Consider the following 26,858-nt stretch of genomic DNA (forward strand, 5'->3'; position numbering starts at 1 on the left):
TGAGCTGTGTCTTTAAGTCTCTCCATGACTTTTCATGTTCGTGGTCCCATTCCCATTCTGTTCTCTTTTCTGTTAGTTGTCTAAGGGGTGCCATGCGTTCTGAAAGGTGGGGTCTAATTCCTTTGCTACTCAAAATGTCCACAACAAACGTCAGTTCACTCACCCCAAGCTGGCATTTCTCTTTGTTCAACCTAAGATTTGTTTTCCTTGTTGCCTTGCCCACTCCGTCCAGATGCTCATAGATCATGTGAATTGTCTTATGATACACCTCGGGTGCTGACGCTATAGCAAAAGGTAATTAAGGAATCGATATCTGCCAAACGACTGTTGAACGTGCACAGCTTTGAACTTGCAGTGTTCAGCTTCATCTGCCAAAATCCGGAAGATGCATCTAACTTGCTGAAGTATTTGGCGTTTGCAAACTGAGACAATTTCCTCTCTGGTGGGAAGTTTAAAATGTTCTTTCTTAATTGCTCTGTTCAAGTTCCTTGGGTCCTACGTTCCTTTTATTCACTATGACAAGCGAACTCACCCAGTCAGTTGGCTCGTCAATTTTTTCAATCACATAAAGTCCTTCCATTCTGTCTAACTCCTTTCAGTGGCTTTTGAAGATCAAATGGCACTTTCCGACATGGATTGATTACTGGCGGCACGTTCTTGTCCACTCTGATTGTGTACACACCAGGGGTCTCATTTATAAAGCTTGCGTACGCACAAAACGGGGCTGAAAATGTGCGTACGCCACTTTCCACGCAACGATTGTGATTTATAAAAAACAAACTTGCCGGGAGAATGTGCGGTCCTCAATGCAAACTCTGACCCTCCCGTAGGCCTACGCACATTTTGGAAACAGTTGGAATTGGCAACGCAGATGACCGTACTGTAGTCAGACTGCAGAAATTTAATGTGGGAAGAACGTTACTCGTAATATTTATACTTTGTTTTCCTCACACACGTTTTTTTCATTCAATTTCATGATTATCATGAAGATTACATCCAGCAGTGTTATTTGCGCTTGTGCTGAGTGTTTCTTGTTCCATAAACACCTTGTACAATCCAACTCAAATTTTAAATAAAAATTCTGCGCTTCCTCACCATTAGATTGTCCACTATGGGAGTGCAGGAGGGGGAGATTCTCCGACTGCATGGAATACAGGATAACATCACATATTCTACCTTTAGAAACACAGTGTATACTTAATTTGTTTAATACTGTGTATATATCATCATATGTCAAAAACTGGAAATACAGTCGGTAAGCTCCTGTGCAATCGCTACACTCTACGTCCTCATTATCAGTCCAGACTTTAATAGATTACTATTCATAACAAAACGCTTTTGTTTTCAAATTGTGTCTCAACTCGCAGTATCTCTGGCACAGTTGACTACCGGGCACCAAATTTGTTTTGGGCTCCACCAATAGGCTAACAGTGTCTGAGAAGTTGTCATGCGCTATGATTCACCGTAAAGAACAATCGCATGCCAGCGTCATGATGAGATTAGCTAGATTAGCATTCATGAGGTGCTTTGCATTGACTATATATGGTTAAAAATAGGCGTGTTCAGGGCAGGGTACAATGCTGATTCATGTACGCACACTTGAGGGTAATCTGTGATTTATAAAGGGAACATTGTGTACAGGTGTGCATACGCAGGGTTTTATAAATCTGAATTTTTGTGTGTGGCTTTTGGGCGTACGTACACTTTTAGTAAGAATCCTACGCACACTTTTATAAATGAGACCCCGGGTAGGCATCCTAGGCCCTTGAACAGGTCACTGTACTCTCTCATGAGTTCATCATAATCCATTTATTGGTCACTGTCTACTACCAGCACTCTCTTAACAAGGTCCAGTCTCTCACAAGCAGATAATCCTAAAATGGTCTGTACATCTTTTGGTACCATAATGAATTCCAGTGTATGTTCTCTGTACTTGTTTGTCACTTTAACTATGCATTTTCCTTTTACAGGTATTGCAGCTCCTGAGTATCCACTTACTTTCACTTTTGTTGCATGTAATTTAGGTCTTGGTCTAATTCTGTTGAACACAGCCTCTGATATTACATTTTCTTGAGCTCCAGTGTCCAATTTCATTGCGATGTGTATATTATTCACTTGCAATGTCAGCATCCAGTTCTTTTTATTTCCATTCTGCCCTGTGACTACATCCACAAACTTCCTCAGAGTCACTCCCATCCACTGTTTGGGCTTTGCTCCGCTCTGGTTGATTGGTACAATTTCGTGCATAATGGTTCTTTTTATTGCAGTTATGACATTTTACCAAATGCTGGACATCATGTACACATGTAGGAGGATGTTGTGTGCCACATCGTCAACATTTATTTCCCTGTTCGTCTCTTTGCGCCTGTTTAGTTTCATATTTTGCGTCGGGGCCACTCCTCTTCTTGAACGCTCTGTGTGCATCTCGCTTGGCTGCATCCACGTTGCAGCTCTCACTGAAAAGTTCTTAAGCTTGCGTTTTCACAGTCTCCGCTGCTCTACACATTACAATCGCTTTTTCCAGGTTCAAATCTTGTTCTATCAACAGCTTTCCCGTACACCATTATCCGGAATCCCGCACACGAGTCTATCCTTTATCAGCGAGTCAGTTAACGCTAGCCCTCCGAATTCCCACGTCTTACTTCGGTTCCTCAGTTCGGTCACATATTGATCAATCGTTTCTCCCGTTTTCTGAACACGTGAAAAATCTGTGTCTCTCAAACGTGACATTTGTTTTCGGAATACTGTACGCCTCAAAATGTTCCAGTATTTTATCCAACTTCATCTTGTCTGTTTCTTCAGTGAACTGAAAGTCATTATAAACTTCGAGTGCTTCCTCACCCACAACATGCAAGAACACTGATGCTTTCGTTTTAGCATTATTCTCGTCGGCGCCAACTGCTGATAAATACAACTGAAATCGTTGCTTAAATCTACTAAAATTCTCAGCCACATTACCTGTCAGCTGTAGATTTGGTGGTGGTTGTAACGCTTGCATATTCACGTTGTTTAGTCCTTCTCCCTCGGAAAGCATGCTAACGATGTCCTCTGGCAGAGTTAACGCTAATCCACTCGCTAGCTACTCACTCAAGTGGCTCGTGCTCAGCAAAGTTTTGCTCTCTCTCCAAGACCATCTTCTGACACCATGTTTTGTTTGTATCGTGGGTTCTTCAATAAACAAACAAAGGTTTGAAGAGAAGGTTCTTTATATATCAGAATATATCATGTCTGGTAGCTATGGACTTACAACATGAAACAAGCGACTTCCTGAGTTAACCTCTAGTGACGCTCTGCGATGCGCCATCTAGCTAAAGGTCATATATGGAAGTTTATTAGACTCTTTATTCAAATGGCAATGCATTTGTCAAATGGCAATTCAATGCGCAAAGTGACAATGCAATCCGCAATTCAAATGGAAAAGCAGTTGTCAAATGGCAATTCAATGTGCAAATGACAATGCAATCCGCAATTCAGTTTGTATTATTTTGAATACAAATTTGAATGAACGCTTATTGCATTGCATTTCATATTGACACGTTTTTTCGACTCTTTATTCAAATGAAAATGCATTTGTCAAATGGCAATTCAATGCGCAAAGTGACAATGCAATCCGCAATTCAAATGGAAAGCAGTTGTCAAATGGCAATTCAATGTGCAAATGACAATGCAATCCAGTTTGTATTATTTTGAATAACAATTTGAATGAGCGCTCATTGCATTGCATTTCATATTGACACGGTCTTTTTGACTCTTTATTTAAATGGAAATTCAATGTAGTAGCTAAAACAGCGCCCCCAGTATATTGCATTAACATTCACTTGTCATCACGCTGTTTTTGTTGCAAAATTCAAATGGAAATGCAATCTGTCAGTCGCCCCATCAAGGCGGGTCCCTACCCCTATTGAGGGTAAGACCCAACTCTACTCTGCTTCTGAGTGGCTACAACAAATACCAGCCAATCAGAGGCAGAGTAGTCTATTGGGGGGGGGGGCAGACAAACTTAGTTGCTATGGTAATGCTAACAACAATATGGCGACAGAAGAACTTGTTACAACGCTCACTGCCTTAGCAGACGATGTAGATGCAAATCGAGTGTCGTTAACTGATGTTTATGATAGAATACAAATTATTTCCCAGAGGGAGGAAGAACTTTCTGCCCTAACAGGCCTCGACACCACAGGTGTTGAAACTAAGTTGACACAAGCATTACAGGCACTATTACCGCGTAGGCGTAAGGTGGGGAGGCCTGTCATCGAGATACCCGTCGAACCTATTGAGGGGTACCTCCTTTATGGCTTAAAAGTTCCAGACATTGCAGCCCTGTACGGAGTCAGTAGAACTACAATCCATCGTAGAATGCAGCAAAATGGACTAAGGTAACATATTTTTTCCCATTATGTTTATTCTACCATATGGTTGTACAATTAACTTGATGTTATAGCCGATCGTCAGAATCAACTGTATTAGGCAAGTATGCGAATTCATACAAATAATTTGACAATAGCCACTAGTAGTAGGGTTTCCCGCAGCACTATTGAGTTAAGGCGGGGGCCGCCTAAGCAACACACGCCTGCCACCTTAACTACGTAGTCCCAATATTTTTTTTACATCTTGTCCTGCTTCCTCCCTTCCATTCCAAACCTTGACCAACGCCAGTCTCCCTTCTCTGTATAACGCATTAGTCACAAACTAGCCCCCCCCCCCACCCACGGTCTGACGGCAAACCCCACCCTACCACCATACATATACAAACAGTGCAAATTGCAATATGGCAAGGTGTATAAGTATGCATGCACAAGATATGTCAGGGTGTTGTAGGACAATGGCTGAATAATTTATAAGTAGGATTGAGCAGTCAAATGTATTTACATGTGTACATGTGTATTACATTTACATTCTACTACATTACTTTAAACATCTGGGGTAGGGTGGGGTTCAGGGTTACTTTTACTGTCTGTTACCCTAAACTTGGACACATGACTATCAATAACAGTGCCACACAAGACAGAGGAGGGGGTTAGAGGCCATTACAAAATCATGTTTACAGAACAAGTGTCCACTGTATATGAAGAGGTAGAGGCTACTGACCCATACATGTCAGTAGTATCCAAACTATAAGTTGAGCTTGGTTTACATCGTCTTATACTGCTGATATAATCCTGTTGTCTATTTCAGTTTGCAATGATCATTTACTTAGACTACACAGTCATATGTCGATGTCAAAGATGGCGCCGTTGTGTGTGGCTGGCCGTCTATCTCTGCTACCTTTCCTGTGTATTGTCCTGTTTTTATCGTTTTTATTTCATAAAGTGTCATCACTACTGGTATATGATCGCCTGTTCCTCCTAAAATACCGCGATTCCGAGAAGAAATTACCGATCCAGGACTTTAACGATCAGACAAAGCCACCGCCACCTGTTCTGGCGTTTGTACCCTCTCACCTATGGCGTCTTCCTGGTCGGTTGCCACGCAATAGCCGTCGCAGAAGACGAGGAAAGAGAGGTGGAGTAATATGCCGGCTGAAAGCTCACCTGTCCTCCTCCATGTACAACGCTCGCGATTCGCTGTTTGGTCTCTCCAGTGATTACGCCGGATACGACATCCGAGGCTCCGTGGATTACTCCTATCGATGGCTGCTGCCGGCTATACCGGAGGCCGGGTACCCACCTCCCTGCCGCCGACCTGTGAGGATCCGTAGATGGGGCCACGCGCTGGAGAGCCTCCGCCCGGTTAACCGGGCCTCCCAACAGACGGATCGGCGTTTTGTTCGCATGAGATTCGGACCTGACCCCTGGACCGTCATGGGGAATGAAGGCCACACCATTTCTCAGAGAGCCGTGGGGAACGAGGAGAGTGGTCGGGTGGCTGAAGTCTGCTTACCGATCGAGCCATGGAGTCAGGAGAGGAATCCTGATCCTGGGGAGGCAATGACTGTCATCGCTGGAGGCCCGAGCTGGTGGAGCGGTCCCGGAGAGGAGACGGCTGTCAACGCGGCAAGTGATCCAGGGAGCGACAATGGTCAGATAATTGAAGCAGCTCGACTTTCGCTGCTCAACGCCATTGCCGGAGCGGTGGGATCATGCGATGAAACTGATAAACCCGCAGATCACTGTTCTAGGCCTACATTAGTTAACAGGCGCATAAATAGAGCTATAATCAAGCAACGTAAATGGAATATCTTGGAACTGTCAATGGAACTGTCAATGACTCTAAACTTATTTGGAATGCTAGGAGCAAACCCAAAGGACTCTTAGGTGGTCATTTAAACATTAGAAGTATTATCTCTAAATGTGAACAAGTTCAGCATCTTTTACACAAGTCAAATATCTATTATCTAGCAATGTCGGAATCATGGTTACATGAAAATTCATCCAATGCAGCCATAACCGTGCCTAGTTTCAGCATTTTTAGAAAATTATCGAAAACATGGTAAAGGTGGTGGTGTTTTGTGTTATGTTAAGGAATCAATTAGCTGCAATGAAATAATATTCACAAACTGTGATTTGGAGTGTCTAGGTCTTAATATTGTTCTATCTCCGGAAATGTCTTTCATCCTAAATGTATTATCCCGGCGCCCCTCAGCAACTGTTAGTTTTTATGATAAATTCAGAGACCTATTACAACAATGTGACTCTAACAAAGAGATAATAATCTGTGGTGACATCAATACCAACTGGGTAGATAAATCCTCAAGAAAATTTATTAAACAGGTTACTGACAGCTTTAATCTAACTCAACTGGTTGATGGACCAACCCGTATTACTAATACTTCCTGCACCCAGATAGATTTAATTTTTAGCAACAGACCAGACAGAATAACAAAATCGTATAATCTTATCACTGGACTGTCTGATCATAATTTGATCCTAATGTCGAGAAAAGTGAATGGTGTAAAGCGTTCCATTAATGGTCCGACTCAAACTTCCATGAGGATAACAAATAACAAAAAGGATGATTTCAAGAATGCTATCCAGAAGATTAGTTGGGATGAGATACTTGTTTCCAATGATGTGAGCTTTACTAGCCAATGCTTTACTAAAAAATATACACAAGACAATCAAAGATTTCTCAATGGAGTCAAGAAGGAAACATAAAAGGAGTTCTCTGCCATGGATAAATGAAAATGTTATTCACTTGATGAGAGAAAGGGATCGAGCCCTTAAAACATCCCTGAAGTCCAAACGGATAACTGATAGGCACATTTTTACAGCATTAAGAAACAAGGTGACAAGAGAACTTAGAAAAGCAAAGGCAAATTATTTCCTTGAAATAATCGTAAATTCTAAAGGAGACTCTAAATAAATATGGCAACAAATAAAGAAATTATTGGACAAAACAATGTTAGAAAGCAGATAAAACTCAAATCATATTTATCAACTCGAACTCAGTGTGTTAAAATAAACAATGTATTATCCGACTTCAAAAATCTGTCTACAGGTGTTCCCCAAGGTTCAATCCTGGGTCCACTTCTTTTCAGTCTTTATATTAACGATTTACCATCAGTTTGCCAAGACTGTGAGGTTCTGATGTACACAGACGACACTGTGATCTTTGGGTGGGGTAAGAATAATGAAGAGGTCGCTGCTAGGCTTACAAATGTCATGGTTAATGTGTCTGACTGGTTAAACAAATGTTGTCTTCAGCTCAACAATTCCAAAACCGTTGCTATGTTTTTTTCTAAAACCAGCAAGTCTCACACTGAACCCAATGTGTTTATTTCTGATCAAAGAATCAAGATTGTGAAGGATTACAAATATCTTGGTATCTTGATTGATAATCAACTTACTTTTAAAAAACATGTTAAAAAATATGCAAAAATTTAAAATTCACCTTAGCCAACTTTAGGCATCTTAGAAATCACATGTCCACCAAGGCTGCTAAAATGTACATGTTCTCGTTGTTTTTATCTCATTAACTACTGCTTACCCACCTGGTCTACTGCCAACTCCACTACCCTTAAACAAGTAATGTCTCTGTACAAACAGGCTCTCAAAATCCTTGACAAAAAACCTAAATCACACCATCACTGTTCAGTCCTCCATAAATACAGACTTTTAAGTTGGGACAACATGATCACATTCAAGAACTGCTGTTTAATGTTCAAAATCCGGTTTAACCTGGCCCCCCCACCACTATGCAGCCTAGTCAAGTTTAGAACACCAGCAACCAGTGCTACTTGAGGGGCAGCAAGAGGAGACTGTGTTATTCCTTTAAAAAAAAGTGTATTTGGACAGTCGGTTTTCTCAATTAGGTCAGCCCGGGAATGGAACCATCTCCCTCAAAACATTAGAGAATCAACCTCATCCAACTGTTTTAAAAGTAATTTCAAAGCTTGGTTGATAAATAACCAAAAATGTGATCACTAGTGGGTAAGCAGTAGAACTTTGTATTTATTGTCAATGTTATGTTTGATATACGTTAATGCCTCTTTTTTTAGGTTGTATAGCCTTTTTCCCTCTGGCAGAGGGACTGCCAATGGAAATTAGCTTTTTTGGCTATAATTGGGTGCATTTACATTGTAATGTTTATGAATGTACACTGTCCCTCTTGATCAAATAAATTAGTAATAAAAGACAATTTGCATTAACATGAACCTTGTTTTCTCCTCTATTAGTGTGTCTGCCATGTCTTCTGATGTCACAGAGGCACAGCTGGATACTCTGGTGCTGGAACTTCATAGACAGCATCCACAGAGTGGATACCGCATGATGAGAGCTTATCTCCCTACAAGAGGTCATCTGGTGCCAAGTAAGTTTTTACATGTAGCCTACTTGTTTAAGCTTGGCCCTTCCACAATGATTGTTCTTCAATAATTTCAAGGTGAATTTCTGTATACATCACATATATTAATATTATTATCCATTCAAATCGTATCTCAGATGTTGTCATACAATTATAACATTAACCCTACCTTTACCATGTGAAGTTGCAAGAGTGCGCAAATCACTCCAAAGAGTAGATCCAGAGGGCACAGTGTCAGGGCTGGCTGCAAGGAGGACCCAAAAGCGGAGTATGGAACTGAAAGTTTATTAAAGAATAACCGAAATCTCACAAGCAAAGCTCTGGAACAAAAATAGAAAACAAGCCGCAGAAGGCAACTCAAAAGGGATGATCCGAAAAACTTGGTCAGGGAAGGCAGGGTCTGAGATCGGGAAGGCAATCCGGTATGTCCAGGAAAGGGTAAGGCAGCGGTTCGACGTGGCTGGAACAAAGGGCGTATGGAAAGGAACTGGTGTCAAACATAACAAAACTATTCGGCAAAGAAGGAGGGAAAACAGAGGGTATTTATAAGGGGTGTAATCAATGCAAACAGGGAACAGGTGGTGAGAAGGAAAATAGAAATAACTTTGCAATGACATGCAGTGACCACTAGGTCACCCCTCAACCCCTGACAGTACCCCCCCCCCCGCAGGGGCGCCACCCGGCGCCCCCGAGGGGTGTACCTGACTCCAACGTTGGAAGTCCCTGATGAGCGAGCGGTCCAGAATGTCACGGGCCGGCACCCAACACCTCTCCTCCGGGCCATAACCTGCCCATTCCACCAGATACTGGAACCCCCGTCCACGTTTCCTAGAGGACAGGATCCTACGCACAACATAGGCAGGCGCGCCATCCACGATAAGAGGAGGCGGCGGGACAGGAGAGACATGAGGAGAGTGGGGAGAGCGCAACACAGGTTTGACCCGGGACACGTGGAACACAGGATGGATGCGATGCAGCCCATGGGGCAACCGAAGCCTGACCGCCGCCGGACTGACCACCTTGGTGATGGGATAAGGCCCAATAAACTTGGGAGCCAGCTTGCGGGAGGGAGCGCGCAGCGGCAGGTCTTTAGTGGAGAGCCACACTTTCTGACCACTGACGTAAGACGGAGCCTTAGTCCGCCGCCATCTGTTTGGTGCGTTCCCTGGTACGGAGCAACGCCTCTCTGGCTCTCCTCCAGGTACGGCGTGCCCGTTGCACAAACGCCTGGACTGAGGGAACCGCTGATTCGGCCACCTGGGACTGAAAGAGAGGAGGTGAGTAACCCAGACAACAGTGAAACGGAGAAAGCCCAGTTGCAGACACCGGCAAAGAGTTGTGGGCATACTCCACCCACGGTAGCTGCTGACACCAGGTAGAGGGGTTGTGGGAGACCATACATCGAAGTGCCCGACCGAGATCCTGGTTTGCCCGCTCGGTTTGGCCGTTGGTCTGTGGATGGAACCCTGACGAAGACGTGGTCGATGACCACAAGGGACATCTCTTTTGCGGAGGGGAGCTTGGGAAGGGGAATGAAGTGAACCGCCTTAGAAAAGCGGTCCACCACGGTGAGAATCACAGTATTGCCACTAGATGGAGGAAGACCCGTCACGAAATCTAGGGCAATATGCGACCAGGGACGGGAAAGGACAGGAAGGGGTTGTAACAGACCAGCGGGAGGCGAATTGGAGGTTTTGTTTTGAGCACAAACCGAGCATGCCCCCACGAACCGACGGACATCCTCGGCCATGGTCGGCCACCAAAAGCGCTGGCGGATGGCTGCCAACGACCTCCTCGTCCCAGGATGGCACGTGAGCCTGGAAGAGTGACCCCACTGGAGGACATCTGCCCGCACCAACCCCGGAACAAAGAGCAGACCCTCCGGACACCCTTCGGGCACCTCGACTCCAGCTAGAGCCTGCCCGACGCGTGCCTCCACATCTCAGACAACGGCCCCCACCACCCTGCTTGTAGGCAAGACGGTGTCTGGTGGAGAGTCGTCAGCCGGGACGGTGAATTGGCGGGACAGCGCGTCGGGCTTGACGTTCTTAGACCCAGGTCGATACAAGAGCGTGAAGTCGAAGCGCCCAAAGAACAGCGCCCAGCGGGCCTGCCTGGAGTTCAAGCGCGTCGCTGACTGGATGTACTCCAGGTTCCTGTGGTCAGTCCATACCAAAAAAGGCATGGACGCACCCTCCAACCAGTGACGCCACTCCCCCAAGGCCAAGCGTACTGCCAGCAGCTCCCGGTTGCCGATGTCGTAGTTCCGTTCTGTGGGGGACAGACGGTGGGAGAAGTAAGCACAGGGATGCATCTTGTTGTCCTGAAGAGATCTTTGGGAGAGGACTGCACCGACACCTACTTCTGACGCGTCAACCTCCACTATAAACTGCTGTGCAGGATCGGGTGTTATGAGGATCGGAGCCGAAGTAAAACGGACTTTGAGCATACCAAATGCAGCTTGGGCTGAAGGAGACCACAGGAATGGAACCTTTGTGGAGGTCAACGCTGTCAGCGGACCTGCAACCTGGCTGTAGTTGCGTATGAATCGCCTGTAAAAGTTAGCAAAGCCCAAAAACTGCTGAAGGGCCTTGCGAGAGCCAGGTTGCGGCCAGTCGGTGACAGCCTTCACCTTAGCAGGATCCATGCGAATCCCCTCCACCGTGACGATGGACCCCAAGAACGGAACCGATTGGACGTGGAACTCGCATTTCTCCGCTTTAACATAAAGCTGAATCTCCAGCAGCCTCTGAAGCACCTGCCTGACGTGCTGGATGTGAGCCTGGAGAGATGGAGAAAAGATGAGAATATCATCCAGGTACACAAACACATGCTTGTTAATCATGTCTCTTAGCACGTCATTGACAAGCGCCTGGAAGACGGCTGGAGCATTGGTCAGCCCAAAGGGCAGAACCAAGTATTCAAAGTGCCCCACAGGAGTGTTAAAAGCCGTCTTCCATTCGTCCCCTTCACGTATCCGAACCAGGTGGTAAGCATTGCGAAGATCCAGCTTTGTGAACACCCTTGCCCCCTGCAAGAGATCGAAGGCAGATGACATAAGCGGCAGGGGGTACCGGTTCCTTATAGTTATGTCATTCAACCCCCGATAGTCTATACAGGGGCGCAACAAGCCCTCCTTTTTCTTCACAAAGAAGAACCCCGCCCCGGCCGGAGACGTGGAGGGACGAATGATACCCGCTGCCAGAGAATCATCCAAGTACTTCTCCATGGCCGCCCGCTCTGGGGCAGACAGGGAGAAAAGACGGCCCCGAGGAGGAGAAGTGCCGGGGAGCAGGTCAATGGCACAATCGTAGGGCCGGTGAGGAGGGAGAGATGCGGCCCGTGATCGACTGAAAACCACTCGCAGATCATGGTACACAGCTGGGACCCCGGAAAGGTCTGTGTCATCCTGCAACACAGGAACAGAAACAGGCACAGAAGGACAGGCAGACACAAGAAGGGTTCTTGTGGAGAAGGGATCATAACGTCCTCCGCTCGTACCTGGGTGGTGCTCCGGGCCCGGCGCCGAAGGTCAAAGCGTTGATCAAGGCAGATGGCAAGACGAACCGGGTCATCGAGCAGATCGGGAGGACCACGGGCGTAGATTTCGTCTTGGACTTCTGCCGTCAGCCCGTCCAAGAACCGTGCCACCAGGGCCTCTGCATTCCACTCGCTCGTAGCAGCCAAGGTCTTGAATTCTATGGCATAATCTGCTACGGTCCGACGGCCCTGGCGAAGCGAGGCCAACTGCCGGGATACCTCTTTACCGAACACCGATCTATCAAAGACCCTGGTCATCTCAGTCTTGAAGAGGTCAAAGTCATCGCAACAACGATGATGAGCCTCCCAGACGGCTGTCCCCCATTCACGAGCCCGACCCGTCAGGAGAGAAATTACGTAGGCCACCCGTGTGTGCCCCGTCGCGTATGTGACCGGTTGGAGGGAGAAGACGACCTCGCACTGAGTGAGAAAAGCACGACAGGCGGCAGGCTCTCCCGCGTACGGCGGTGGATTGTTAATGCGGAGCTCCGGAGTACGCAGACAACGTTCAGCGGTGGTCCCCTGCATGTTGTCCTGGTCTTGCCGAAGTCGCTGGAGCTCCGTGGTGAGCTCCGAGACCCGATCAACGAGGGCCTCCGTCATGCGGCGAGAAGCGTTTAGCTGTTCCTCGTGCCTGCCTAGGATTGCACCCTGGTGCTCCAGCGAAGAACGAACAGGAGAAGTCTCCGCTGGGTCCATGTCTGGCCGAATAGTTATGTCAGGGCTGGCTGCAAGGAGGACCCAAAAGCGGAGTATGGAACTGAAAGTTTATTAAAAAATAACCGAAATCTCACAAGCAAAGCTCTGGAACAAAAATAGAAAACAAGCCGCAGAAGGCAACTCAAAAGGGATGATCCGAAAAACGTAGTCAGGGAAGGCAGGGTCTGAGATCGGGAAGGAAATCCGGTATGTCCAGGAAAGGGTAAGGCAGCGGTTCGACGTGGCTGGAACAAAGGGCGTATGGAAAGGAACTGGTGTCAAACATAACAAAACTATTCGGCAAAGAAGGAGGGAAAACAGAGGGTATTTATAAGGGGTGTAATCAATGCAAACAGGGAACAGGTGGTGAGAAGGAAAATAGAAATAACGTTGCAATGACATGCAGTGACCACTAGGTCACCCCTCAACCCCTGACACACAGAACTTCGAGCCCTTGCCAACCGGACACTATATTGCCGTCATTATAATGTTCCTGCACCAAATTGCCTTTGGCACATAGATGGCAATCACAAATTAATCCGGTAAACCTTACCCTAAATCTTTTAGTTAAAATCTATACCCAATGTTAAACTATTTTTCTAAATCTTGAACCTGAATCATGTGTCAGTTAACTGATGCTTTAACATGATTTGTTGTCTCAAAATAAGCTGGTGATTTGTCATCCACGGTGGGATTGATGGTTTCAGCCGCCTTGTGGTGTACCTGACAGCTGCCACCAACAACTGTGCAGCAACGGTACTTCATGCCTTCCTTGGTGCTGTCAGGCAGTATGATTTCCCATCTCGTGTGAGATCCGACAAGGGAGGGGAAAACATTGAGGTGGCACACTTAATGGTGGAAACCCAGGGAGAAAACCTACAAGTGCAGTGCCCATGACCCCTCCCTGAGTCACCACCTTACCGCGGTGGAGGGGTTTGCATGTTCTAGTGATCCTGGAAGCTATGTTGTCGGGGGCTTTATGCCCCTGGTAGGGTCACCCAGGGCAAAAAGGTTCCAGGTGAAGGACCAGACAAAGCGAGGCTCAAAAAAAAACTACAATGAAGTAGGCTTACACTAATAACATGGCCTAAACTAGGACCATGGTACTGGGAGAAACAGCTGATGTTACACTGAAAGATGTAGTGGTTGACTTAAGATATTTGGGAAGACAATCAGGCTGATGATGCTGTAAATTGATCGTTGTGCATTATGATGGCTATTTGACATCAATGTGTTCAACAGGAATTAGTTATTGGCATTAAATTGTAGAGTAATATTGACTAATTCAGATATTTTGTTAAGTTGATGAACTTTTTGGTGCAAACATGGATGGCACAGAGCTGGTAGAAGTGGATGTAGTCCAAATCCCTGCAGTACAGTTACCCCGTGTGCTTACTCCGGAAGACCTTGTAGGACTGCCCAACCCAGACGTTCCTCTGAACGAAGCACTTGGTGTTTACATTTCAACAGTAGAACAACTGGAACACATATTTCGGTACTAGTTCATTTCATTTTATATTTAAGAAGCACTTAAAACCTAATTTCTATTTATTTTTGTACAAGAACAGCATGTTTGTTTGTCAATACATTGTCTGCACAGAAATTAGATTTTAAAATATTGCCTAAATGGAATGGATAATGCACCCACTGTTCAATATTTTATTTCTCAAAATGAAACACTGAAATCAGTTAATTCTTTATCACAGAAATGTTTAATTTCGCACTTGTATGGAGAGCTAAAGGTGCACTCATTCATTTAATAAACTCATCAATAACTGTATGACCTCATCAATGACTCTAAAACAGTGGTAAATTAACTAAATGACTTGGAAACCAGCCTCAAATCATTTGCACTTAAGTCTCAATTTCAGACAATTTCAAAGATAATATATCTATAAGTATATATGAACACGTGTGTGAATGACGACTGGTGGTTACTTGGTCTTAAACCCGTCCAAAGCCAAACTTTGTGGACCTGACAGCTGCCCTCATTCTGTCCATGAATTCAGAGAAAGTCCCACATCTTGCTGGAATTTTCAAGGTGGTGAAGCAGGTTGAGGCCACTGGGAACATCAGATCTGGCTGTATGTCAACATACATCTGATTGGGCAGGACTGACCATCCAGTCCAGAACTGAACCGACTCGTCAAGCTGTGAGGAAGAGGCTAAGGAATATGGAAACACCTTAAGTATGCTGGGTTGTGTGCATTATTTTCACTGAGTAATTTCCTGTAAGTGTAATAACATTTTCTAATTAAACACAAGAAGCACCATGACGTTTTTTCCCCAACTTATAGCTCAAATGGGCAGTCTTCAGACAGGGGATGCTTTTACTGACATGAAATTATAACTAGATGGCATATCTTGCATGGAACCGAAGGCAAGGTTGTATATTGAACTTTGCTTCTAATGTTGAACATTTATTTTCCTTCATTCTGAATTGTTGACAAAACAGGGATACATGTCATTGAAATAGCAATGTCATTTACAAGTTTATGTGAGCTTTTGACATCAACTGCAAGTTTGCATTTCTAACCTGTTCCAATCTATTCACGTAAGAATGATGTGGCCTCACAGAACTCCTCTAAATTGTCTTCTTCATCACTCTCTGATTCTGGCCAAATTATTCTTTGAAGGATCATCTGACAGACAACATTCTTAAATAAAATGTTAGCACAGACATTCTGAAAGTAGGCCTTCTGCATTTATTACAAGTATTTCAAGTACTTTGCTCTACCACTGAAATTATAATTAACCATACACATTTTCATAACTGGTTAGTACTAATAGTCATCTTGAAAAGATAATTGCCAATACTGCAAGTATTTTCAATATAAAATTGTATTAGGCATAACTGTACGCTATCTCTGGTTCCAGCACTAGCTCGGCACATCTGGGAAACATCACAGTTGCTAATTCGGGCCGTCCTTTCAGCATCCGTAGCACCCCTGTGTCCTTCAGCCCACTTCTTATTTGTGCGATCTGCCTTTCACGTCGGCCTATCACCTTGGCACCAGAAATATCTAACATTGATCTGCATATCTCAACTATTTGAACAAGCACGCATGTAAATAACATCTGTAAGATTGATTACATTATTCACCGAAATACCTCATGATGGAGGATTCTTTCTGCCAACTATCGTCTGTTTGTCACAGTCAGTGTAGGCAGGTCCCAGCTGATGGCCAAGTTGTTGACTTCCTCTGTTTCAGCGGTTGTAAGGGCATTCTGGCTTTCAAGCTGTTTTTATATGGAGTACGGTTAGTAATATACAGTACTGGTCTAAAGTTTATCACCCAGGAATGTAACATGTTTAATAGACATTGGTACTTATATTTACCACAGTGCCATTACATTGATTTAGAAGCATCAACAAATATCTGGGATTCCAAATGTGTGACTGGTATTGAGTTTACCATTGTATACTGAATTATAATAAATTCTGCGTTTACACTTACAAGAGAAACTATGTCAACTACATCGATGTCAGGGCAGTCCTTTAACTCCAGGATTGGGTTGGCATCTTTGGAGCCACTTAGAAGAGTGAACGTTGTGGCCGTGACAGTTTTACAGCAGCAGTATTCGGATAAAACAGAGGTGCACATTTTTTGACCTAAGAAATACAGAAATAAATTATACAATCTGACCTTAGACCTAAACGACATCAAAGTCTAAAGCCAGCTGGGAAAAAATCTAGGAGTCACAATGGACCTACACCTTTCGCTTGATTACCATAAGTAAATGACCAGAACTGCATTTTTGCCATCTACGTAACAAAGCCAAAATACATCATTTCCTCTCAAAGGATGATGCTGATGTCGCCCTCTCACTCAATTATAATCGCCCTTCTAGCTCCACAGCACAGGAGAGGAATTGGTGAAGGTAACTAAAATGTACAAATACTAATTATTTACAATAGCCGAAATTCGGGCAAATGACTGCCTAGGGCAGTGGTTCTCAATCCTGGTCCTCGGGACCCCCTGCCCTGCATCTTTTTGATATTTCCCTGCTCCAACACACCTGATTCAAATAAATGGTCCTGATAACGACCCATTAATTTGAATCAGGTGTGTTTGAGGAGGGAAACGTCCAAAACATGCAGGGCAGGGGGTCCCGAGGACCGGGATTGAGAACCACTGGCCTAGGGTGCAGAGAGGCCTGGTTATAGCTATACAGTTATTTGACACATGAAACATTAACATCACCAACATTTAACACATTTTACAGGTTTATTACAGAGACAGGCAGCTTGAACCCTTTTCAATTGTATTATAACAGAGAAAAAAACAAAATGTACCCGGGGTTTTCTATTGTTACTCTGTGTGGTACCACAACGTTGGCGCGCTTGTTGGAGCTTTGTTGAGAGAAATGTTGTTACTCACTGTTTCTCGGACCCAGAATGCCGTTAGCTAGCAGTCTCGTCCACCCTCAGCGGGAAGTTAGCAACAGTCCACCTGCAGCCACGCCGCTAGCTCCTGCAGCCACGCCGCTAGCTCCTTCTCAGCAGAACCCAGCGTTACCAGGTGAACTCACTCTCGACCACCGTTCACTCCCCCACCTCAGCAGGGCCACACCAAAGACATTAAACTCAGTTTTCCAACTGTAATCTAGTGATGGGAGAAACGAAGCTTTTCGAAGCAACGAGCTATTTGACACAATTGTCTCGAAAAAGTATCGCTTTTTCGAAGCGTTCGATACATCTTCTCCATAGGGACATCTGCTGGTCAGTTTATGGTATGGCGACTGTATCGAGCGATGGAAGGACTCAAGTGACGTCAAGTCCTCGAGACGTCAGTCTCATAATCGTCATTGACAACTTGATAAATTAAAGTGTCAAAAATATGTTATCATATATCTTGTTGTATTATAAACAACGTAACGTCTTTGCTAGGCTACTTTACATTTATGATATTTATTTTTAGGGTTCTTATAACATTAATTGCACATATCACTCAACTGTGTATGGCCTCGTGGTAAGAGCGCAGCCCCTCACTCGAAAGGAGTGAGATTTCATCCCCTCACCCCTTTTTAGTAAAAGTATATGCTAAAAGAATATATTACTAGATGATAATGTAAGCTAGCGGGTAAGGTTTTGGAACATGCTTTTGCAACCGGGAAAGGGATGGCCACATTTGAAGGCTGGTAAAACTAGAGAAAGATGTAGGCTATGTGCTTATTATGTACACCTACTATCTCATATTTGTATCTATCTCTGTCTATCTAGCTCTGGCAATCTACCTGTATATCTGGTTCTGTCATTGAATGTAGTGTCCTTAAATAGGCCTATGTCTCCTCTTTATAACTACAAATATTAGTGATGTCTGATGTCTTGTAAGCGTTAGAAAAAAACGCCGTTTGTCTCAGCTGCTCGTGTATGGAAGGCCTAGTGGGCAAGTATTAAGACGCCCCCGTGTGTTAACCACGCGTAATTAACGCTGACTTGGCATGCAAAGTCGGCGTCTTTTTTCGCCTCGAATTGACGCGTGTCAAGTGACACGTTGCCATTTACACACGTTAATTACGTCTCAAACTTTGAGACGTGTCAAAAGCACGCGTCAAAAAAAACGTGTGCATTGAACGTGTCACGTGACACGTTGCCATTTACACACTTAAATTGCGTCTCAAATTTTGAGACGTGTCGAGCAAACCACACGAAATTAACGCCTGGTTTGGCACAATCAGCGTCTGGTTTTCCAAAATTAGAGTCTGCTTGCTTGAATCTCCGATGGGAAATTAACAATTGTAACATCTAATACGTAAGTAAAGTAGGTCTTAGGATGCTCGTGCGAGCTAGGCTACTATCAAATACAATGTTGGTTAGCTAGTTAGCTAATAATTTGAAGTTGGGGATCACAATTGCAATACTATGATATAACAAGGGGTGCAGAGACAAATAAATGCAGTAATATCAGGCTGGCTGGCTGGCTGTTTGGCTTGGAGTTTTGTGAACTGCCCTTGTACTGCGATTGCGTTGCCTCAGTATTGTGCGCGATTAGGTTTCACCGCCAACATTCCTTAATGTAAGAGGCAATGCGCAAACTCAGTTGTTGGCGATATACAACTGTTGTTACTATTCAAGTCAAATGTATTTTATTGTCATTTTCAATTACCTATGGTTGTACAAACGAAACGGAGTTTCCCCAGGACCATGATGCCATATTAAAAAACATGACAGTAAGGTGCCAGGGTCAACGTATATGTAGCCAACAGTGACAGGGCAGTATGTACAGTGACAGGGCAGTATGCAGTGACAGGACAGTATGTAAAGTACCAGGACAATATGTTCAGTGACAGGACAGTATGTTCAGTGACAGGACAGTATATTCAGTGACAGGACAGTATGTACAGTGAAAGGACAGTATGTTCAGTGACAGGACAGTATGTTCAGTGACAGGACAGTATGTACAGTGACAGGACAGTATGTACAGTGATTGGAGGTAGCAGTTATGAAGTGATAGGTTCTCGTGCCAATATATTGTGATGCCAATTTGTTGAGCGGTCATCTTCCTTGTATAGTAAGTAAGACTTTATTTATATAGCACTTTTCATACAAGAATTGCAGCTCAAAGTGCTTTACATAAAATCAACAAAAACAACAATAATAATAAAAGTGTTGATCTAACTAGCCGCACTCTATCTGCGGTCTCTCGAATCCGTCTTAGATCCGAGCTGCCACTTGCAGTTTCTAATACACAAACATGACAAGGGGGTATACAGGACGGGAAGAAATATTCAGCATAACATGAGGAGAGAGGAGAAAAAAAGACAACCCCCAGACTATGCTCCTAGGGGAGTACAGTGTGGGAACAGGCAAAAAACACCTCAGCACAGGGGTGTGTATGAGTGTGCCTGGGTTGGCGCCTTCGCCTAAGCCACAATCAGTCAGATTCTCAGTTCACAGATAGTATTGCCATGGAGACATCCTTGGTCATGACCCAAGACAGAGACGCAATCCACAGGTGAAAGTTAATGTATGAGTAGGCCTGGGTTGTCACCATCGCCTAGGCCACAATTAGACAGTTCTCAGTTCGCAGATTGTAAACTTGTATAGACTTAGAAAAGTGAAATACACAGCCACAGTGAGATAAAGGTTCATCGGCTGTCCTTCACATTCACATATACTTAACAGATCATTCTTTATACTTAACAGATCATCTATGATGTCCCAAAGGCCCAACTCATTTTCAGGTCAACTTCTGGCAGCAACCTTGCAGGTGGGTTTCACTGTGCAACCAGGCCTACCCAAGCTGCTGCTGGGTCAAGGGATGATTTTAATGGCACACTGGGACTTGTAGATAACCTGAAGTAAATATTAGTCTTTCTGCTGTGTAAGATGTAGGCCTACTGCTTTTAACTTGAGTTGAACGCCGTTAAACACTGCCATGGTCAGCAAACACTAGCCATGGCTCTACTTCAGAAAGGATACTGTTCACAGCTGTATGAGTCAATAGGACATTACCATTACCTGAATGACTTGTAGTGACCGGGAGGCTATGCCTGTTGTGATGATAGTATAAACCATGTTAGATTGTTACCTTTATGTGCACTGTTTGGGTCTCCTTTCTCTGTCTTCTGTTGCTGTGTCTTTGGTTCTGTTGCAGGTTGGCAGGCAGGTAGAGGAGCTGTGATTGCTGCAGGGGCACAGCTGTGACCTGTGCCTTGGTCCTTAATAAGCTGTGCCCTAACAAGCTGGGTCTCTCCATTACTAGCAGGAACATCATCACTGTTTACTTTTTAGTTTGTAATGATTCTCTATACTTGCACTGATCCCACATCCATTCCCTACACTACTAATTTACATGACCGTCACATACAACCGTTTTTTTGCAAGCACTTTCTATTGAATAAATACGCTGTTATCCATGTTCATGTGGCTTGCCACTTCCTTCATTTACTTCTGGAGCAATAAAGTATCAATCTAATCTTTCTATGAACCCGGTTAACACAAAATATTGTACACTGCTAATCGTCAGCTAACTAAATGGTAGGCGAATAGACAATCAAGCTTGATATGGTATAGTCATGAACTAGCACTGTTCAAAGATGTCCAACCCAAGTTCTCAATGTCTGCAGAAAAACACAAAAGAGCAGAAACCTGCTCTCGCAATGCAGTGTTAGGCTACTAATAAAATAATTGTGATAACTTTCATTTATCTTCACAGTTCCCGCTCACTAGGGATAATTTTCCATAACAAATAACGCAATGCGTCCTCTACTTTTATGAGGTGACCTGACGCTCAGGTAATTGACCCTTTAGTGACACCATCTATATGGGTAACACCATTTTCATTATCTGGGAAATCATACTCTAATCTTTTGTTACATTTCCTTCTCATGTAATACACTTTCCCCTACATTCAGCCTAATAACATACTCCAAACTAACACAATGTACCATCATTAGGCTACAGTGTCTTGGTAAAGGGTGAAAAATACTAGATTTTAACTAAGCTTCCATTCAGGATTACGACTGCAGATGCATTGATTAAAGAGAAGTTTAAAGAATTATAATAGACATTTTTGTAAGTCCAACGGTAATATCTGTAGGTTGCCACCTACACTCAGAAGCCAATTGCTACTAAGAAACCTTTTTAAAATCAAGCACTCTAAAAGTAAGGTTATACAATTTAATTTGATGTCTTTAATTAATTCAATTATGCCTTACGTGTCATGGTGTGTGGTGGGGTAGGACCCAAACGCAGGAGAGTAGCCATACATTGCCTCAAACAAAGGGTTTATTCTTTTAAACGGGAAACAGCCAGGGTCAGTAGCGGTGTTAGCACATTTGGCGCCCTAGGCAAGATTTTTCACCAGCACCCACTCTTATGCCGCCCTAGGCGGCTGCCTATGTCGCCTATAGGAAAGACCGGCACTGGACAGGGTACTCACATTAACAAGGGTAAGGACAAGACAAAGACTGGACACAAAACAGGAACCTAAAATACACAGAACCAAACAAGACACAGGTGGACAAGATAATACAAACAAGAACTGAAACCACTCAACGAGACACAGGTGAAGACAATGGCAGACACAAGGACACGGTAGGGCAGGGCAAAACCAAAAACGGGGGCACGGCTGTGGCCGTGACATTATGCCTGTCCAAAGGTGGGTGACTGTATTATACCAGACTTCATGTACTGTTTGTACAGTTGTACATGGGTTGTGTGTATGGGCAGTCTCAGGGTTATGTCACAGGTGTTGGCCTCTGGGAACACCCTTGGTGCTGGGGGAGGACCAGGGGGACAGAAAGATAGTCAAAATATAGTATTTTCCTTAGAGTAGAGGTGCTAGACATGTCGTAAATGGATACAGGTCACTATACAGATGTTGAATGTATTCATTTACACAAGATGGTAGCCTACACTAAACCTTTCAAAGTGCCAATACACACATCTGTATAAGCCCGGCATGAGGTGTGTAGCCAACCCGTGCTTGTTTAATGCTGTCATAACTGGATTCATAAGAAGATTAGATAAGAACTTCAGGAAGTGACAAGCCACGGTAATAAGAATAAACATGTATTTATTTAATAAAATGTGCTTACAAAGAAACGGTTGGTAAATTAGTAGTGTAGGGAATGGGTGTGGGATCAGTGCAAGTGTTGAGTGTAAAGAATCACAAACTAAAAAGCAAACAGTAATGATGTTCCTGCTTGTAATGGAGACCCAGCTTGTTAGGGCACAGCTTATTAAGGACCGAGGCACAGGTCACAGCTGTGCCCCTGCAGCAATCACAGCTCCTCTACCTGCCTGCCAACCTGCAACAGAACCAAAGACACAGCAACAGAAGACAGAGAAAGGAGACCCAAACAGTGCACATAAAGGCAACAATCTGGTTTATATACTATCATCACAACAGGCATAGCCTCCCGGTCACTACAAGTCATTCAGGTAATGGTAATGTCCTATTGACTCATATAGCTGTGAACAGTATCCTTTCTGAAGTAGAGCCATAGCTAGTGTTTGATGACCATGGCAGTGTTTAACAGCATTCAAATCAAGTTAAAAGCACTAGGCCTACATCTTACACAGCAGAAAGACAAATATTTATTTCAGGTCATCTACAAGTCCCAGTGTGCCATTACAATCATCCCTTGGCCCAGCAGCAGCTTGGTTTGGACTGGTTGCACAGTGAAACCCACCTGCAAGGTTGCTGCCATAAGTTGACCTGAAATGAGTTGGGCCTTTGGGACATCATAGATGATCTGTTAAGTATAAAGACAACAGTGTGTGAATGTGAAGGACAGCCCATGAACCTTTATTTATCTCACCGTGTGTATTTCACTTTTCTAAGTCTATACAAGAAAGATGACCGCTCAACAAATTGGCATCATAATATATTGGCACGAGAACCTATCACTTCATAACTGCTACCTCCAATCACTGTACATACTTCCCTGTCACTGTACATACTGTCCTGTCACTGTACATACTTTCCTGTCAGTGTGCATACTGCCCTGTCACTGTTGGCTACATATACGTTGACCCTGGTACCTTACTGTCATGTTTTTTAATATGGCATCATGGTCCTGGGGAAACTCTGTTTCGTTTGTACAACCATAAGTAATAAAAAATGACAATAAAATACACTTGACATGAATAGTAACAACAGTTGTATTTTGCCACCAACTGAGTTTGCACATTGCCTCTTACATTAAGGAATGTTGGCAGTGAAACCAAATCGCGCACAATACTGAGGCAACGCAATCGCAGTGCAAGGGCAGTTCACAAAACTCCAAGCCAGACAGCCAGCCAGCCAGCCTGATATTGCTGCATTTATTTGTCTCTGCACCCCTTGTTATATCATAGTATTGCAATTGTGATCCCCAACTTCAAACTAATAGCTAACTAGATAACCAACATTGTATTTGATAGTAGCTCGCACGAGCATCCTAATACCTACTTTACTTACGTATTAGATGTTACAATTGTAAATTTCCCATCGGAGATTCAAGCAAGCAGACTTTAATTTTGGAAAACCAGACGCTGATTGTGCCAAACCAGGCGTTATTTTCGTGTGGTTTGTTAGACACGTCTCAAAATTTGAGACGCAATTTACGTGTGTAAATGGCAATGTGTCACTTGACACGCGTCAATTCGAGGCGAAAAAGACGAGGCGAGTTTTTTACGCGTGGTTGAGACGGCTTTGCATGCCAAGTCGGCGTTAATTACGCGTGGTTAACACACAGGGGCGTCTTAATACTTGCCCACTAGGCCTTCCATACTCGTGTGACGTCCGGACGTCACCTCGACACTTCGACTCTGATCACGTGGTTTTTGGCCATTTGAAGCTACGCTCGACACGTTTGTATCGGTACAAATTGTTTCGAAAGGGCAATACCGCTTCGTGAGCACGGTATCGAGCGTAACATCACTACTGTAATCCAATAGACAAATTGAACTCGCTCCCGACTCTCGGCGTCTCTCTTTCTCATCTCAAAATCGATCTGTCCTCTCGTTCTTCTCATTTCCGCCCCCTCCCAACAAAACAATATCTTACCAACTTGATTGGCACTGATTGGCTATTCACAAAATTGACACATGACCGCACCCAATACAGAAGCAAAGAAAAGTTATTAAACACCAGGGACAACTGAACCAGCCCACATCTTTCTTCCTTTTACATAAAACAATGGAACAATATAACACTTAAGCAGGGTGCTACACTGAAAAACTAAAACATGCATTTGTTACATGTTGTTGGACTACTGCAATGTTGTATGTAATGTACTCTGGCCTCCCAAGTACTTAAAAAATGTACAACGGGGGCAAAATGCTGCTGCTAGACTGTTGACTAGACCCTATCACCCCGTAAGGTCACTAAGATGATCCCAAGATGCCGGCTATCTGGTGGTTCCCAAAATTAATTAAGAAAACTGCTGGAGGCAAGTCGTTCTCATATAGAGCACCTCTTCTCTGGAACAAATTACCTGTCTCAATTAAGGAGGCTGATACCGTTTCGGCATTCAAAATTAGGTTAAAAGGTTTAGTCAGTTCTACGACTGCTTAAGTGTGTGTGTATGTACTTTCAATGTAAACCTGAAGTGTGTGTTTGTCTGTATATGAATCATATATATTTTATATTACAAATAAAGCTTCTATATGTTTGTCGTCCCCATTTTACAAATAAAGTAAACTTGTTACTGTATATTGTTACTGTTATTGTTTCTGTTGCTAATTGGAGACGACGGGGGACAAGGCATTCTTATTCGTATTTTAGAGTTTCTCTTCCCAGGAACAGATTTCATGTTCCAACCGAGGGGGGATGGCGCTATCTTCGTGTCTAGGGCTGCATCAAATACCCTTTTTGCCTTGCTAAATTGCAGCACTAGTCCACACTTGACCGGTGGGGATCTCATTTTGTGTATTACTGTTAGTTGCTCCTGGCATTCTCTAATTCCTGCTCTTCTCTCTATTTCCCCCTTCCACACATCCCCTGTGGTGGGGGGTTTGAGCTGTCAGCATCTGCCTGGTCGTGGTTCGGTCAACGCTGGACCTGGTTGCCAGTGGACGTCGATCTGTGACAGTCTGCCAAAGCTGGTTATAGTCGCCAACCGCAAACCAGACTGCATGACGGACGACAGCGAGTTCCTGGTCCCTTTCCTCACCCCCCAGTCTGATGCTGCGCCGATCACAGTTCCAAGCCCTGTGGCTACCACTGCTTATACTGACATTTACCAACTGACCCAAGTTGAACACTGGATTTTGGTGTTTCAACACCCATTGACACTTCCCTGTTATATGACTGTTAAACCTGTGTTCTGCACCGTTTTTCCTCATCTTCCTTGAGGGTTTAGGTTGATTGAGGGGCAGTTTTATGGGCCTATGTATGGGAAGCCCTCTGTGACATTGCTTGTAAAAAGGGCTATAGAAATACATTTTGATTTGATTGTGTTGTCATTTATTATCAGAGGTCTGGTTTTCTCTCCCAATCTGCAGATTAATAATACTAAGAAAAATCTAGAACTCAACTGAATTTAGTCACTCCGTTAAAATGAAGAGAAAACACTTTCTTCATCAGCTGCAAACACACTTCACAATTTCCCAGAAATTGTACCCCCTCCATTTATATAGTAAATTTGCATTAGATTGGCCAGTTGGAATATTGCTACATTCGAACAGAAGATATGTTACGTTATAGTACAAAGCTGGTTCTTGCCATGTCAGAAGAATGTCATCGTCCAGAATGACCTTGTGGTGACCTTGTGGCCTGCCTCACAGACATCTCCGCCTAGATGACCAACCACTACCTGCAGCTGAACCTCTCCAAAACAGTACTCCTCATCATCACGACCAAACCCTCCATCTCCCATGATCTCTCAATCACCCTGGGATCTGCGACGGTGACCCCTTCATCCTCTGCCTGGGGGTTCTCATGGATGACAATCTCTCACTCACGGCTAAGGTTAGGTATTGTTTGGATTTATACGATTCTGAACCGATTCCGATTCCTAAACGATTCTTAAACCGATTCTTGAAAAACTGAAAAATTGAAGTAATCAAAGAAAGGCTCTTTTATATATCTTTTTTTATTGTTTTTTTTTTTTATGTAACAATATTTATAAAACCTAAACCCTCAACAATAGGCCTATATTAACATAGCCTACTTAAATATATAATAAGTAAACCTAAGTCACCTAACACACAACTACAATAATTTAACAATAAATAACAGTTACACTATTAACCTGTGCTTGAAGTGGAGAAAAAAAGGTGCCGGTACCCTCTTGCATTGGCAAAAAATTGAGATTTCTACAGTGAAAAACTAAACTAAAACTTGGATTGCTGGTACAACAACAATTTATTGTTAGCCTATTTATTAACAACATAAATGCATAGCCTCGGGAACATATTTCATCAGGGGGGTGGCATGATG

At 43.8% G+C, this 26,858-nt stretch overlaps 2 long non-coding RNA genes across 3 annotated transcripts; one reads left to right on the top strand and one right to left on the bottom strand.

Moving 5' to 3' along the window:
- Positions 1 to 14,780: 14,780 nt before the first annotated feature.
- On the bottom strand, positions 14,781 to 18,344 carry LOC146232667 (uncharacterized). Of its 2 annotated transcripts, none has more exons than XR_014742312.1 (4): positions 17,364 to 18,344; positions 16,440 to 16,594; positions 16,093 to 16,221; positions 14,781 to 15,987 (listed from the first exon to the last, which is right to left on the bottom strand). It is a non-coding gene; the product is annotated as an uncharacterized LOC146232667 (long non-coding RNA). The 2 variants fall into 2 exon arrangements; XR_014742313.1 differs by having other exon boundaries at positions 14,781 to 15,146; positions 17,364 to 18,339.
- Positions 18,345 to 18,578: 234 nt separating this feature from the next.
- On the top strand, positions 18,579 to 20,848 carry LOC146232668 (uncharacterized). The gene is made up of 2 exons (XR_014742311.1): positions 18,579 to 18,737; positions 20,132 to 20,848. It is a non-coding gene; the product is annotated as an uncharacterized LOC146232668 (long non-coding RNA).
- The last annotated feature ends 6,010 nt before the right edge of the window (positions 20,849 to 26,858 follow it).

The sequence above is a fragment of the Hypomesus nipponensis genome, chromosome 24 (assembly GCF_054491055.1).
Source record: "Hypomesus nipponensis isolate SF chromosome 24, ASM5449105v1, whole genome shotgun sequence".
In the NCBI taxonomy this organism is placed as follows: domain Eukaryota; kingdom Metazoa; phylum Chordata; class Actinopteri; order Osmeriformes; family Osmeridae; genus Hypomesus; species Hypomesus nipponensis.